The sequence below is a fragment of the Mytilus galloprovincialis genome, chromosome 8 (assembly GCF_965363235.1).
Source record: "Mytilus galloprovincialis chromosome 8, xbMytGall1.hap1.1, whole genome shotgun sequence".
Taxonomy (NCBI): domain Eukaryota; kingdom Metazoa; phylum Mollusca; class Bivalvia; order Mytilida; family Mytilidae; genus Mytilus; species Mytilus galloprovincialis.
Genome location: NC_134845.1, coordinates 43,164,084 through 43,176,928, shown reverse-complemented (window position 1 = coordinate 43,176,928; position 12,845 = coordinate 43,164,084). Strand labels below are relative to the sequence as shown.

The 12,845-nt window shown below is 33.1% G+C and overlaps 1 long non-coding RNA gene across 1 annotated transcript in view; it reads left to right on the top strand.

Annotated features, from left to right (window-relative positions):
• Positions 1-5,813, top strand: part of LOC143043300 (uncharacterized) — a 28,155-nt gene extending 22,342 nt beyond the window's left edge. The window contains exons 2-3 of the long non-coding RNA XR_012968300.1: positions 984-1,227; positions 5,698-5,813. This is a non-coding gene — a long non-coding RNA (uncharacterized LOC143043300). The remainder of the gene's footprint in view (positions 1-983; positions 1,228-5,697) is intronic.
• The last annotated feature ends 7,032 nt before the right edge of the window (positions 5,814-12,845 follow it).

Genomic DNA, 12,845 nt, shown 5'->3' with positions numbered 1-12,845 from the left:
AGGTACGAGAGATAGATACTGACAAGGAGATTGCAAAACTTGTCATGTTAGATATCATCAAGTCCGAACAAATTTTGCCGGTGTGGTTTAGACACAGTGAAGTATACAGTATCAAAATATACTTAATAAGATTATTTTAATAATATCCACATGTAAATAACACCATACGGTGCTTGATATAACAATAGTTTGTTCATGATAGTGTCAAACAAAGGGACGTGACTCGTGAATTACCGTCGGCTCCGCTTCGTCAGAAATATCGACACATCGAAGAGGCCCCTCATGGGGGGGTCATAGTAATCACATAATCACCATTTTTTTGCCAATATAATCACATAATCATTAAATATTTGCTTATCTTTAGTAATCAAATAATCATAAACTAAAAATACAGTCCTAGGTAATCAAATAATCATGAAATATTTGGCTTAATAATCAAATAATCATTAAAAAAACGGCCAAGTAATCACATAATCAAAAACCCCATGAGGGCCCTCATCGAAGCGGCACATTTGCGTATCTTTGCGTATCAAGTGGCACAAATTTGACATATCATAGTCCAAGTTATGTTATATAACATAATTTAAATTCAGTATAGCTTCCCGAAAAGATAAGAAAGAACATTACGATTTTAATTTTCTGTGACCAATTTTTTTCGTCAACACCTTGACTTTGAAGACACATTTTGAGAGAACAAATGACTTTAAATCATAATTTAGTTGAGTTATTTTCTTATATACTCAAGAATGTTCACTTAAAAGGAAATTAGTTTTAATTTATGCAAAAAACTACAAATTTAAAAAAAAGGGCTTTACTTTTTTTGGTAAAAAAATGTCCATATAAGGTTATCACATGACGTCCATTGTTGCTTTAAGAAATGGTATCAAACCGGGGTCAACTTCCCGACTGGGAAAGTTGTTCTTTGTCGTTGCGCCAAACAAAATCTACATTTTTTGTTAATTCATTTAATTTGACTTAAACAGAATTAACGTTGGAGAAGACGACCTCATCAGTCACTATAAAAGAAATCAACATTATTTGATCCAATGTCAGAAGAGGTGAAGGCAGTTCCTCCATTAGCCACGTGCATGAGTCCGCCTCCGCCACCGCCACCACCGCCGCCAACGAACTCAAATGATATACCATCACCACCATTAGCTATAAATGTACCAGTTCCGAATCAGAAGATGAAAATGTTGTCGTGGATAAAAATCGCCTCAATCAAAGGTACATAAGAGAATCAAGTAACTCATATTTTCAGTACAACGTCATTATCTGTTCATGTTATATCCTTCACTTCCTAATGCAAATACAGTTTTATATAAGAATAAGGAGATGTTGTTTAATTGCAAATCCGAATACTTTCGGTCAAAGTTTAAATGAAGTAGATGTAAGCAATTATAATAGTACGGCGGCTTTGTGAAAAATTGTACCCATCCTGCTACAAGCATGAAATTTGACATAGACCTTCCTCAACTATTTCTCTTTTATTTCAGATAGGGGAGGCATTTGAAAAAAATAACTCACTTCCGGTAAAATCCAAAATGGCGGACAACATACTTAAATTAGCATAATATCGAAGGCTAGTATGTGAAAAGGTGTTATTAACATGCTTCTGTCATAATATTTGGTACAAACCTTTGTTTTGTACTAGTTTTGGATAATTGATATAGATAAGAGGTCTTCAAAAACCCTACTTCCGGTAAAATCCAACATGGCGGACATTGTACTAAAATAAGCTTATTTTTAGGAAGGGTAATTGAATTTTTTTTTTAAAGTATTGCTACTATCATTATACTGTGCAGGAACCTTTCTTTGGTGCTTTTCATGGATACAATGTATAAAAATATGTCTTTAAAATCCTTACTTCCCGTGATATTCAATATGGCGGACATAGAAATATTGATAATTTTTCATTTAAACTTTTTTCTAAATGTAAAGAAAATGTTGTTTTTTTAGCTGTTCATTTAACTTTTGGCTTTAAGTCATCCTCAAAACTACTAATTCTATTCAGCTTTGTATGTTTAAATACAAAGTTACCACTTCCGGTAAAAGAAAAACCAATATGGCGTAAATTACAAAGATGAGTACTCTATCCATATCTTCGATGTGGAGTTTTTGGATAGATTGATTAAAACAAAATAAAATCACTAAAGTTCTTAAACATCTTAAGAATGTCTAATTTATGGCTCTAAATACATGTTTATTCACAATCGGAGAGCTTATTTTCCAAATTTACAAAGATCGTGGTAACTAGTGTTTCTTACATCTATAATGTACAAGCTCCTGATAAGTTGAAGAGGCCTCACAAAGAGTTGTCCAAAAGGGTTCCCATGGATCATATTTTTCATTTCGCCATTCATAAGCGTCTGGACTAGTAAGCATAGGAACCAATACCAAGCTTGTTACTCATTCGCACCCGCCATAGTATATTGCACGTTTTACTTGCTGAAAAAGACTAGACTGAGTCGTGGGAATAGCCATGTTTTCTGGCTTGTTAACCCCATCTGATAAGTTTGTTCGATCTTACAACAAAACCACGTATCGTTCTATCAATGACATTGTCAAATCCATATCTGGTGATGTTGGTTGATCAATCATCATTCTGAATGATAGAGACACATCTTCAAACACCATCCATGTCACCAACGCAGTTCCTTTCCAGCAAACGTATAATCTCTCAATGCCTAGTGTATTTGAAAGGTCATGGATAGATATATATCTGAAGCTTTTTCCACTTCCAAATTAAAGCCAAAAATTGTCTGCCCCTATGTCACTGAATAGCAAAACAGCAATGACAGCAACATAAGTATCGACTGTTCGAGTCATGACTCAGTTAAGTCTGTGTTTCACTGCATCAGAAACATGCATCTTGATTCAAGTGTCAGCCTCTTCATGTGAACATGGTGCTAAGCTTGAAACATCATCATGTGGTGGATAACACAGAACATCCTGAGCAACTGTTACTACAACTAGCTTTTCCTCAAAATCTATTGAGCAAGCTGTTGCGAATGAAAACTTAAAAGTTCTTTCTTATTGTCGTCATTTCTCAGAAAACTTTGCCAATTTTGAAGATTTTGTTTTGACTCTTGATTCGTCTGTGTATTTCCTTTTTTCCTAAATGTAGCTCTTACTTCTTATAACAAATGCTCAGGATAATCTATCTTATCAACCTCGTGATGTATTTCACCATGTTCACATTAAGAGGCTGACAATAGAATCATGGTGCATGTGTTTGATGCAATGAAACACGAACTTGCACGAGTCATGATTCGAATAGTCGTTACTGATGATGCTGTCATAACTGTTTCGCTATTCCCTGACAGGGGTAGACAAAATATGGATTGTGTTTGGGAGGACAAAAAGCTTTGGATAAATATATATCAAAGACCTTTCAAATGCACCTGGCAATGAGTGATAACACACACTTATTGTGATCCATGTCTTTACCGGTTGTGATATGGTTCTCTGATTGCTTGAAAAGGAAAAAAAGACTGCGTGGGAAACATTGATGACAATTGAAGATGTGACTTTAACATAAAGAATGATGATTGATCAGCCAAAATTACCGAGGTTTAACTGTAAGATCACACAAACTTAACAGATTGGGTTAACATGGTTAACGAAGCAAGAAAATAACTATTTGCGTAAAAGGGAAGACTAATTGAGGGTATTCCCTCACCTTGGTCTGGTCTTTTCTAGCATGTAAAACGTGCAATATACTAAGGCAAGTGTTTAGGGGGACGAGCTTGGAATTGGCTCTTATGCTACCCAGTTCAGGCGCTAATGGACGGCAAATGGACAAAGAGGATCACTTTTGAATAACTCTTTCTAAGGCCTCATCATTTTGTCAGAAGCTTGTACATTATGGATGTACTGGAGAATGCGGTTCAATGCCAAAAAATGCTACATCCTAAGCATCAGAAACAAAAGACATAAAATCTACAGTTTTAATGGACACATACTACAACAAGTCAAGCATAACCCGTACCTAGGCCTACAAATTTCGGAAGACCTCAAATGGACCATCCACATATTAAACGTGGCAAAGAAAGCAAATTCAACACTAGGCTTTCAAAGAAGAAACTTGAAATACTGCCCACAAGATTGCAAAAAAACAGATTACATCTAGCCCGTCAGATCAACGATGAAATATGAAGCCATAGTACGGACCCCTACACGGTAACAAACATGAATAAGCTACAAAGGATACAACGTCAAGCGGCAAAATTTATCACCATGGATTACAAGTCAAAAGAGGACGGGTGTGTCTCCAATATGCTTGTCCAACTGGAACTGCAAGACCTCAAGATAACTACAAGACGAGCAAGCTAGAAATTGATATGTATGTACAAAGTGGTTTAGGGGCTGATTCCCGCTATTGAACCAGACGAATTTCTCAAAAAAGCACGTCCTAAGAAAAACATAACTGCCAAGAAGTTCGAAGAATAGAGAGGGTCAAATCTGCTCCTACGCCTCGTCAATAAATCGGCGGCGCTCTCTCAAACCGTCATATTAAAGCCAGAATGGGTTTCGACAAAGTATTCATACAGATAGAGATACAGAGGATATCGCGGTCGTTATAAATGTGGAAAATCGGGTCTCCCGTGCACTGCTTTGTATGCACGTGGTGGTGAATGTGAATAAACATGTATTTTAAGCCAAATAGTAGTAATTTGAAAAATGTTTAAGTACTTTAGTAATTTTGTTTTGTTTTAATCAATCTATATAAAACTCTTAATCAAAGATATGGATTGAGGACTCATTTTTTGAAATTTACGCCAAATTGGTCTTTTTTTTACCGGAAGTGTTATTTAAAAATTTACTACAGAATAAAATTAGTGGTTTTGAGGATAACTAGAAGCCAAAAGTTTAATGACAAGCAAAAAAAAAAAAAAAAAAAACAACAAAAAACAATTTCTTTACATTTTGAAAAAAGTTTAATATTAAAATAGAAAATTGATATTTCTATATCCGCCATATTGAATATCACCGGAAGTAAGGGTTTTAAAGACATATGTTTTATACATTGTATCCATGAAAAGCACCAAAGAAAGGTTCCTGCACAATATAATGATAGTAGCAATACACATTTCAATTACCCTTCCTAAAAATAAGCTTATTTTAGTACAATGTCCGCCATGTTGGATTTTACCGGAAGTAGGGTTTTTGAAGACCTCTTATCTATATCAATTATCCAAAACTAGTACAAAACAAAGGTTTGTACCAAATATTATGATAGAAGCATGTTAATAACACCTTTTCACATACTAGCCTTCGATATTGGGCTAATTTAAGGATGATGTCCGCCATTTTGGATTTAACCGGAAGTGAGTTATTTTTTTCAAATGCCTCCCTATCTGAAATAAAAGAGTAATAGTTGAGGAAGGTATATGCCAAATTTCATGCTTGTAACAGGATGTGCACAATTCGTCTGAAATATGCTTGTAGCCGCCGGACTATAAGCAACCGAATGGTCCTTAAATATGAATCTTTACAAAATCTTTTGAGACATCTTTTTTTCTGTGGAACATATATTCATAACAAACTTAAACATAAGTTAATAACTTTATTTGAACAGATTTTTTTTGTTACGTAGCTTTATTGTTACATTAATACCTTCAATATGTTTTTACAATAAAAAAAATAAAAACCTTTAAATATAGATTATTCCAGAAAAATCAATTTGAATTTCAGATCAGTGTGTTTGGACCAAGATAAAGCAAATGGAAGATAAAGTACCAGTAAATTATCCACAATTAGAGAAACAGTTTCATTGTAAAGAAGAAACAGATAAAAGAAAATCAGCAGTTCCAAAGGTAAAAGTTATCTCTCATGAATTTAAGAAATAATTCATGGAAGCAATAGATATGTTGGAAATTTACACATGTCCTTGGCCGTGATATTCGAATTTTATCCTGAGAGTTAGCGTAAGTGGAAAGTACATTGTATTCCAGTACTTACATCTTATATAAAAATGCAAGATTTTGGTTGGTTGGAAAGCCAGTTTATTTTTCGCATATTCTAACATTTTTTCTCTCATTTCAAATTAATTTGCTGTTTTTCACCACTGCCGGTGAATATGACTGAAATACTATGGTATTTGCCATTTTGGATATTCCCTTTGTACCCTCGCGAGCATATTCCCGCCAATTTTTTTTCGGATATGACGTTACATAACGAAAGCCAACTAACGCGTATTAGTACATGTATAATTCCCGCGGATCTATGGTATTATCCTCTTATTTATTCTCAGCAGTATGCATAAAGTTTAACATAAATTACAGCTTACAATAGAAGTAAAAAAAAAAAATAACTTCACCTGTACAAAGAGTTTCAATCCATATCTATTCGGTGTAATAAAATAGATATATCATGTTATTGAAGGGTATTTGCGAAACAATGCGAAAGAAGCATGTCATATTAGAATAAAAAAATTACGCTATCGGGTTGAAGCCTTAAATATGTACATTGTACACAACCGATACTGTGCAATCGGTCTAATATTCGATATAAAACATCTAAGTTAATTGTTCATATTGATATGGAAAAACTGCTTGTCACTTTATTTAAAATATGTTTCTATGTAAACTTGAACAGACAGATATCAATAACTGTCTAAGAATATTCAAATGAAAGGTTAAAAAGAAACTGTACAAGCTAGTTTGAAGTTGAAATAAACAAACTTTGAGCAACACATATCATTGAATCAACTGCCTAGAGTCATTTAAAACGAATGACTGATGAAAAATAACGTTAATCAAATTCTTAAACCAAATGCATCCATATATCATTAATTTAGTCATCTGTGCACGATTTTGTCACTTTTTACACATGCATTACGTATAATCGTCAAAATCAAAAATCATTCGGTCAGTCCTGTTGTGAAAATATGGCAGCTAATTAATGCCTGTGTTTTGACGTGGAAGTTTACCTATTGTCATCTTTATAAACAATCAACAAAGTAAAATGAATATTTAGGTAAGGACGTGCATAACAGGATAAAGTTTATTTCTATGACGGAGCGATGTTCATGTTTGTTTCTGCCAATTTTGTTTTTCCTTTCGTGCTTATGTCTTGCGATCAACGTTTTTTTTTTTCTCTCGAAAAAGGACAAACTGAGGAACCTGCATACGGAAAAGATGTCGTCGAATTGCTTTTTAGTAAACCAACAAATAAAATAAGTAAATTTCTTTTAACTCAGGTCAAATTTAAGAATTTTCTTCAGAATAGTTAGGAAAGGTACCATGATTATGATTTATTACGCCAGACGCGCGTTTCGTCTACATACGACTCATTAGTGACGCTCATATCGAAATATTTCTAAGCCAAACAAGTACAAAGTTGAAGAGCATTGACACGCCAAATGGTTGATATTGAAAAAATTATACTGGCCCTTCCTGTTGAGCTTTTCTGGTTCAAAATATCCAAAATAAACACAGGGTAGGTCGACTTTTCGTCAATATATTGCAAATAAAATTGAGAATGGAAATGGGGAATGTGCCAAAGAGACAACAACCCGACCATAGAAAAAAAAAACAACAGCAGAAGGTCACCAACAGGTCTTCAATGTAGCGAGAAATTCCCGCACCCGGAGGCGTCCTTCAACTGGCCCCTAAACAAATATATACTAGTTCAGTGATAATGAACGCCATACTAATTTCCAAATTGTACACAAGAAACTAAAATTAAAATAATACAAGACTAACAAAGGCCAGAGACTCCTGACTAGGGACAGGCGCAAAAATGCGGCGGGGTTAAACATGTTTGTGAGATCTCAACCCTCCCCCTATACCTCTAGCCAATGTAGAAAAGTAAACGCATAACAATACGCACATTAAAATTCAGTTCAAGAGAAGTCCGAGTCTGATGTCAGAAGATGTAACCAAAGAAAATAAACAAAATGACAATAATACATAAATAACAACAGACTACTAGCAGTTAACTGACATGCCAGTTCCAGACGACTTCAATTAAACTGACTGAAAGATTATGATTTCATCATATGAACATGAGGCACAATCCTTCCCATTAGGGGTTTAGAATCATACCATCATAACATATATGAGAAGAATATAACCCGTGTCATGCCAACAACTGGTTATTGAATAAATGTGTTTAGTTCCGATGCAAAGACCCTATAAGTGAATCAATATTAACGCCAACATATGCAATCTTTAATGACCTGACAACGGTATCGTAACTATATCCCTTCTTAATAAGTCTATTCAAAGGTTTTGTTAGTTTTTGAGGTGAATACTGACACCTTTGTGCTTTATAAAGAATATTTCCATAAAAAATTGGATGTGAAATACCTGAACGTATAAGAAGTCTGCATGTTGAGCTATATTTACGAATGATGTCCTTATACCGATGATAAAATTTAGTAAATGTTTTGACTAGTTTGTGATATCGAAAACCCTGGTGTAATAATTTTTCAGTAATACATAAATTTCTCTCGTTATAATCTAAAATATTGTTACATACACGAGCGAATCGTACAAGTTGAGATATATAAACAAAGTAAGATGGTGAAAAGGGAACGTCACCATCTAAAAATGGATAATTAACGATAGGAAATGAAAAATCATCTCTTTTATCATAAATTTTAGTATTCAGCTTTCCGTTAGTGATATAGATATCAAGATCGAGGAAAGGGCAGTGGTCATTGTTAGTATTAGCTTTATTTAAAGTAAGTTCAACAGGATAAAATTCTTTAATATACATACTGAAGTCGTCATTATTGAGAAATCAATGAGTTTTTTTGTAAAATAGCAGAATGTCATGCCATAGATAATTGAATTAGGAATTATCTGGTGTATATCACGGACCAATATCATTTTAAATGACATCGGAATGACTTTTCTCCAGCAGGTAAATGTTGCCAGTACAGTCAGTTATTGACAAAATGACAGTGCGATCTTCGTTAAATCTAACATGTATATAAGTAAATTGGTATTTTTCTAGAACCTTATAAACATTGAATTATAGTTTGTTCTTTTCTTTATGAATACAATTTCATTCAGCTGAATATGTTTTAGAGTATGTCATGTTGAGATATTCTGGTATCAGTTGATATTTTCTTGCACAATGTTGAGATCTTCTGTTGAATCAATTTTTCAACTAGTTAAGGTAGATTATAGGTAAAAAAATTTCTTGAGATAGAATTTTCTTATACCTTGCTAACGTGAAGATTGTACAATGCTTTTTTTTTTTTTTTTTTTTAAATATAATAAAAAGTATGGGTCACCTTGATATTTTGCAAGCGATAAGTCGTTGAAATTGCCTAGATTCTGTTAGATTGTTCATTAAAAAAACCCACATGTGTGTGCCAAAATAATCTCTGTAATAAATTGTGAGAAGATATGTTTTAAGAAAGTTAAAAAGAAAAAAACGGTGTCAACGAACTTGTTTTCTTACTAAAGTTAAAAAAAAATCAGTCCAGTACTATTTTTACTAAGAGAGTTATCTCCCCTTAAATGGCTTATTTGAATATAGTCAATATAAAATACACAACATTTGAAATTTGTTTAAATATTTTGAGTTATATAACTAATCAGCAAGTTTTCTTTATATAAATGAATCGTCTTACCAATCTGTCTCTAAATTTGCAGATGTGGGCAAATAACTAGACCGATTTTGTACTGGGATTGTACCATCTAAGATAGGGGCATACCATGAATCCTCCTTACTGAAGTGTCAATCACATACAACCGTCAAAATTCATAAACTTGCCGTCTATTGTTTGACATTTCAACTGCCATTTTAACCTTGACTGTTGTTATTTTAGCAGCTTGTAAAGAGACCTTTGGTTGTAATACAGATTCTAATAAACAGCTGTTTTTTTTTTTAAAGTCTAAATAATAATAATAATAATAATAATAATAATAATAATAATAATAATAATAATAATAATAAATTCTTTATTAAAAGAGGGTAACTTAATTAGAACTAGTCTAATTTTCATTGAGGCCCTCAAACAAAATACATGCATACAGTTAACATTAATACATTCATACATTAAAATACAATATATCTTACAATATATGTTACTAGTATATACACAATTCAATCATTCAAATATACAAATGGTAATAAATAGCAATATTTGATATGGTTTTGTTAAAGGAAAAAATGTTTTTTTACTTGCATATAATTTTCAAGAAAATGATTATAACTGTTTCTTGAATAATTCCACATTACGAAATATTTTTTTATTTCGAGTGGTAAATTATTCCGTACTTTGGTTGCAGAATAATGAAAAGATTTTATATAAAAATTTGTATTTGGACTTGGAACAAAAAAATCATTATTAGAGACAGATCGTAAGTTGTGGTGTTGCACATCATCAATATTTAGCATTGCTACGTAATCAGGTGTTAGTCCATTTACAATTTTAAACATTAACTAATCTTTAATCTAGACCACAGGCACTTGTCTCAGACAAAAAATTTCATATACCTTAACATTAAGGTATATAGGAATTTTTATTCGAGACAAGTGCCTGTGGTCTAGATTAAAGATTAATAATCTAGCATTTGAAATGCAAAGTTCAACACAGACGCTATAAAGTCAAAAGTGTTGTAATCGAATCTCAAGCGCTAGAAATTATTGACATCTCAATTGTTAGCTTTTTATTTTATCTACAGCGCCATACTTTACTTTGCAGCGCTTGAATTTGCATCAGCGCTACACTTTTAGTTATCTACATCACTGAATTTCAAAAATCGTAAGCATTGGATAATTTGTATCTCCTGCGCTTAAACTTTATTTACATTATCAGAGCTAACTATTGAATCTTAAGAACAAAAACTTTATTCTGACAGCTTAATATCGTGGTAGTGGTTTTATTCTATGTAAACATGATAAAGGAATACATGGACGTGCAGCAGGAACGGGATTCTTTTTCATAGTCAATACTTATATATCAACGGTTAGCAATTTCACCCAGAAAAAATTCAATGGGTCAGTTATCGTTCGATGATTTATTTATATCAATGCTGTTTTCAGGTGCGGATTAATTGAGGGGGGCACAGGCAGCCCGCCCCCACTACTGGAGAAAAATCTGATTGATTTTCTAGGGAATAACTGAAGCTGCACATATTGAGGAAATAATGTCTGAATGAATCATAAACGTCTATTGTCTTACTAAAGATTTGTCACTTTATGAGAACAAATTATACTGACTTCAAGCCTAAAAGTGTTTAGACTTCACTAAAATTTAGCGCATGCTTAGCATACCAACACAAAATAACATTTTTTTCCTAGAATATGGGTTGACCTGGCAGGAGTTCAAACTAACCATCTCCCAATTTAGTCGAGTACGCTCATCGAGACCAGTTTTAGAATTTAAAAAAAAACCTGAATTACTATTTAGATATGGATAATCCTAATTTTTCATAAATTCATACATTTCATCAAAAGTTATTCTCATTTAAAGCAAATAGATGTAAATGAGATGTACATTCATTGTAACCTATGACTGACTTTTTTTTACAATAAGTTCTTTTAAAACGCGTAACGATGCGTGTTTGTTTTAGTCTGCATTAGCTAGATGTATAAGAAAGAGGGGGGGGGGGGTGAAAAATCACAAAACATGTCTAACCCAGCCGCATATTTGTGCCTGTCCCAAGTCAGGAACCTCTGTCAATGGTAAATCTCTAATGTTTTTCAGCCATGGCCATTTTGTTTTTCGATCTGTGCGTCCGTTCGTTTGTTTGTTCGTGCGTCGGTTTCGCGTCAGGTTAAAGTGTTAGGTCAATATAGTTTTTTATGAAGTTGAAGTCCTTGACTCCCTTCTCGTAAAAAAGCGACCACAAAAATAACAAACGACTCCAGTGGTCTGTTCAAAATGTGTGACGGTAATGTGCGATTTCAGCCTGTTTTTTATGTTGCAAAAAGATTTACCAAAAGTAATTCAATTCAATATCGCCTGTTCATTGTATACACAATCTATCCAACTCTAGGCAATAATTTTCAACGACTGATAGCTTGCTGAATAGCTCGATGACATATACTTTTTATTATATTTTTGAAAAAAAGCACAGTACAATCTTCACGTTGGCAAAGTATAAGAAAAGTATGTCTCAAGAAATATATATACCTATGATCTACATACACTAGTTGAAAAATTTAATCAACAGAAGATCCAACATTGTGCCAGAATATCACAAACGCGCGTCTGGCGTATATACTAAATTAAGTCCTGGTATCTAAGATGAGTTTATTCACAACCGATACCAGAATATCTCAACATGACATACTTTATAACATATTCAGCTTAATGAAATTGTATTCGTGAAGAAAAGAACAAACTGTAATTTTATGTTTATAAGGTTTTAGAAATATACCAAATTACTGATATATCTGTTACTTTTATAACGATGATTGCACTGTCATTTTGTCAATATCTGACTGTACTGGCGAAATTTACCTGCTGGAGAAAAGTCATTCCGATGTCATTTTAAATTATATTGGTCCTTGTTATACACAAGACAAATCCTAATTCAATTTTCTATGGTATGACATTCTTCTATTTTACAAAAAAATCATTGTTTTTCAGTATATTGACGAAAAGTCGACCTACCCTGTGTTTATTTTGGATATTTTGAAACAGAAAAACTCAACAGGAAGTACCAGAATACTTTTTCCCGTCTTAACCATTTGGTTGAGATTAGATGGTTTACCAGGCGTGATTGAGGATCCAAGATTCAAAGCAGTGATATGAAAATATATGAAAATATAGAAACCAAGAATAAGTAGTGCTAGGGGGGTATTTTTTACATACATAGATTAGAATTCTTGATGACATATTTTAACTCTATTTGTAGAATATACTAAATCCT